The sequence below is a fragment of the Ailuropoda melanoleuca genome, chromosome 15 (assembly GCF_002007445.2).
Source record: "Ailuropoda melanoleuca isolate Jingjing chromosome 15, ASM200744v2, whole genome shotgun sequence".
In the NCBI taxonomy this organism is placed as follows: Eukaryota; Metazoa; Chordata; class Mammalia; order Carnivora; family Ursidae; genus Ailuropoda; species Ailuropoda melanoleuca.
This window is the reverse complement of record NC_048232.1, coordinates 74,885,749-74,890,517: the sequence shown is the minus strand read 5'-3', so window position 1 is coordinate 74,890,517 and position 4,769 is coordinate 74,885,749.

Below are 4,769 nucleotides of genomic sequence, written 5' to 3'. Positions count from 1 at the left end.
CGTTGGGCACCGTTCATGGGTTTTGTTTTCACAGCTCACTCCCTGAAAGTGATTCCCAAGCACGTAATGAGGCGAGGGTCGTGTCTCCCTGCAGCACACACACTTAGGCTCACACCTCGGGCGACCCTGGTCCTGCCATGCTTCTCAGCAGCCTGGCTGACACCACGGTCCTCTCAACTCTTTAAAGTGTTCTGGTTTGGAAGAAAAATTACACAGTTGCCCTATTGGAATGCCATTTATCAGTTGATCCATTGACTTAGAATACTGCTTAACCAAGAACAAAGTTCTGGTTTTGTGGCTCTGCCGATCTGAAGCATTTTTTTCTTCCAAATGGACTTTAAAGTATCTGGAATAATAGCGTAAAGTAAAAGCATTTTGGTGGAATTAGAATGATGCTCAAGTGCTGAGGGACAGAATGTGTCCGGATTTAATCAGGACTTCCTCTCCAGCCCTAACGTGCTCACATCTCATACGGCGGCACCGTGAACGCGCTCGCACCTGATTATTCGTAAGTGACAGTACACTGGCTTGTGTGGGAAGAAGCTGAGTTTTTCTTGTGTCCTTCCTGTGTTCTGCTTGGGTTCAAAATGGTAACTATTTTACAAAATTACAACTTGGGAAACGTGTATTTCTACCATGTGGTTTTTATATTTATCATAATGCATGGGACCTGTTGAACTTCTTGAATCTGTAAATTTATGGCTGTCATCAAATTTGTGAAAATTTCAGCCCTGTTTCCTCAAATAATTCTGCTATTGTCTCTTCTTTTGGGAATCAGGTACACCTCTGTAACCCCTCTACTGTTGTCCCACTCACTGGTCATTAGGCCTGTTCATGTATTTTTTAAGTAGTTTTTCCTTTTTTTTTTTTTTTTAATAGGGTAATTCTTATCTATCATTGGCTGTCACTACTAATGACCTATCTATCACTGTCCATTCTGCTTTAAGGCCTGTAACCATGTCTTTTTTATTTCAGATGTATTCATCCATTCTAAAATTAGTTTCTGATTCTTAGCAAACCTTATTTGCTCATTTGAGCATTTTTTTTTTACATTCTTATACATATTTATAGTGCAGATGTTGACATCCTTTGTGATTCTAACATGTTTTTCTTTTATTCTGAGTAGGGTACCATACATACGTCTTGTGTGTCCAGCACTTCTTGGTTGTGTCCTGGGTATCCCAAATGGTACACTATAGATACGTGTATTCTGTTACGTTTCTCTGAGAAGACAGATTTTTTTCCTTGTTTGGAGCATTTAATCATGCTGGAACCATACTGCACGCTCGGTCCCCCATTAGCAGGTGGCAGGGCGGAGGGGAGCGGGGAGCCTCGAGGCACTCACCTGGGTTCACGCCTCTGGGAGTGGGTGTGTGATTTTGTCAAGTGGTCTTTCTGCCTCTCTTCAAGTGATCACGTTGTTTATCTTTTATTCTGCTTATGTGAATCACATTGATTTCCGATAGTTCAAGTAAGTTTGCGGTCGTGAGATAACCCCACTTGACTTGGTAGTGGTGTGTTACCCCGTTATTACTCAGTTACGGTTTAGTTACTACTGAATTCAGCTTGCTCAGAGTTAAAGACTTATTATGTGTACGAGATACTTGAATGTAACTTAATTTTCGTTACGTTGTCCTTGCCACGTTTTGGTATTGTGGATTCCTGGTTAGTAATTTTGTGGTTTGGTTTTAAAACCATTTGCTTTATGCAGCAGCTACCAAAACATAAATGTACACTGGATTCCGGCCAAAGCAAAAGTGTGCTCGCGGGGCAGGGGCAACAGCTAGTGAGGCGGGGTATTCTCAGAGCTCTGCCCACTCGAAGGCCCACCACTGCACCGGACGCCGGCCGGGGCATCTTCACGTGTTCACCCTGGCCCCAGCTGAAGTTCTGGCGTCCAAGCAGGATCTTTATGGTGGGCAGTTTTGGACTTTGGGGCATGTAAGCTGATGAGCCGACTTATCTCAGAGCCTCTCATGGGCAGGTGGAGGTCATGACAGTCCAGGGTTTGGCCAGAGACCGCGGAAGATGGTGTCTTGGTGACCTTCAAAGAGACCTGTGACCCCAGGGGATCACTGTATTTCCTACCTGTTTAAATACAAGAGGGGCTGACATGTCTAGTTGTCAGCTTTGGTGCTGACCATGGCCTGTCCTTTCAGTGTCCACTGGATCTGCCCCTCAGATTGCTCCAGCCCAGCAGACAGGAGCTCACGACCGCTCGGAGCCCACGATGGTCTAGGTCATCTTACCCTGTAAGATGCTTATGCTTATAAGAGCCGCCAGTTACACTAACTCATTTATTTGAATATAAGTATGTACAAGATTTCTGTTCTCAAAATTGAGACCAAAAGTGAGTTACTTGTCTAAGAATAGAATGGTCTTCTCTTACTCTGTGTTAAAATCACTGTTTCTGGGGCTCCTGGGAGGCTCAGTCAGTGAAGCGTCTCCTTTTGGCTCAGGTCGTGATCTCAGAGTTGTGGGACTGAGCCCCACGGTGGGCTCCCTGCTCGGTGGAGGGTCTGCTGCTCCCCTTGCTTGTGCTCTCGCTCTCTCCCTGTCAAATGAATAAATAAAATCTTTACAAAAAAAAAAAAATCACTGTTTCCTGTTCAACATCGTGCTGTCTTTTGAAGGTCAGTGGATGTATCCCAGCGGACGGCCCTCAAGGACTCTAGCACCTGGAGGCTGAAGTCCGCCAGAGCCCTGTAGCCTCACAGAGACCACTTCGTCCCACCCCATCAGATGGTCAACCCCGTGATTCGAGAGGACATCAGGCAACCCCCCCAGTCTGCTTTGGGGGGTGGGGAGAGGTGGGGAAAGCTCTAATGAAATTGTGGCCCTGTTGGCATTTGAATATAACATTGTCCTTAGCGTCCACAGAACAAGGTGTTTCTGGAGCTGCTGCTGTGGCTGCGGTGGAACTGAGACACGGACGCCCCACGGAGGGCCACTCTTCCACAATGGTGTCACAGTCTGGGTGTGTCTGAGTGCCGCTGCAGCGGTGCCTGGCGCTCGGGGAACACGCCTGGCAGAGGAGGTGAAGGGAGGGGGTTCCCACCGGGTGCGTCTCAACACTGGAGGCTGGAGGCTGGGGTGCGTGCGTCTCCATCTCTCACCAGAGTCTGCAGGGGCCGTTTGAGCGCTGCCCTTCACAGAGGAAGCCACGTGCTGCGGCCCCAGCCCTTGCTGGGACTTGCCCTACAGGCGTCTAGCTCAATACGTAAATCATATTCTACCCCACCTTCTTCCAGGTGAAACTTTTGTTTTTTTTTAATTTTGGTAAAATACACATAAAATTGACCATTTTAATCATTTTAAAGAGTACAACTCACAGCCTTCAGTGCATTCACACTGTGCGCAGCCGTTCCCTCTACCTAGATCCAGGGCGTCTTCCAACCCCAGAACAGAGGCCTTGTGCCTGTGAGTTGTCCCCGCCGCTCCCTCCCCAGCCCTGAGGACTTGCCTGTTCTGGACATTTCCGAGACAGGGAGTCACCATGTGTGACTTTGGCGTCCACTGCTTTCTCTCAGTGGTGTGTTTCCCAAGTTCATCCACATTGTAAACACTGTTTGTTTTTACCGCAGGATCTCCAGGGAAAGGCGCAGTGGGAAGAGCCAGCACGGGCTCATGGCGTGGAGGAAGCCATTTCTTCACCTTCCAGAGCGACCCCAGCTGTCCGAAGCCCTGGCCCCAACCTCAGGTCCAGGCCAGCGCTGCCACCAGGATACACACATCTTCCCTAACCAACTCATGGTTTTAGCTTTTTAATTCATTTAAAAATTTAGCTATCCTGCACGTTTGGGGACGTGAACGGTTTTGTGAGTTTTGACAGATGCCACCCCCACAGGTGGCACACGGACGTCCCCTCATCCTGCAGAGGCCCTGCTGCGCACTGTCCCTTCCCACCACCTGCACCCCCAGCTCCCAGCAACCACTGACTTTCTAGACTTCTTTTTCAGAAATCTTACAGAATGTGAGTTTCCTGTGGCTGCCGTGGCCACAAGAGTGCTTAAGAGAACAGAAAGTTACTCTTTTACAGTTGTGGAGGCTGGAGTCGGTGTCAGCGGGGCCAGCATCCTTGGCCGGGAGGGGCTGGGGCCGCTGTTGTCCAGGGCTGTCTCCCCTGTGCACGCCGGCTGCGCTCCTCTCGCGAGGATGCTGGTGTCCCACCTGCAGAGCCCCGCCTCCAAGTGAGGCCACGTTCACAGGTACCGGGGGCAGGGCTTCCACGTGTTTGGGGGGACACAGTTCACCCCGCCACACAGCGCACACAGCCCTCCGAGGCGCCTTGTGTGTCCCCAGAGTTGGTTGCTTGGGTTGGGAGAGTGTCCGTGGTTTGCTGCTCCGCCCCTGAAGACGCCGCGCTTCCAGGTCAGAAGCAGCGCGGCTGTGCGGTTCAGGCAGAGGCTCTGGGCGGGCGTACTTTTCATTTCTTCAGGGTAAGTCGTCGGGGGAGACTGGGGGGTCACAAGGCTCAGCCGCACAGAGGGCCGCGTTCCCAGAAGGCAGTGCTGCTCCGTGGGTCCCCTGCTCGCCTAAGGCTGCAGAGAAGCCTTTTTCTTCCATGTTTGGCGGAACTCGGAGACGTCGTGTGGGCCTCACGTCGTCTGTATTGTTTCCGGGCTGAAACCCCGACCGTAGGGTGGACAAGTCAGCGGCCACCAACTGTCTCTGCTTTCGGGACTGCGCCACCCCCAAAGCGCCTCGCTCCCACAGGCCGCTCACGGCCGTCCCGCGCCCGCGGCCTCTCGGGAGCCTCTGGTCTGCCC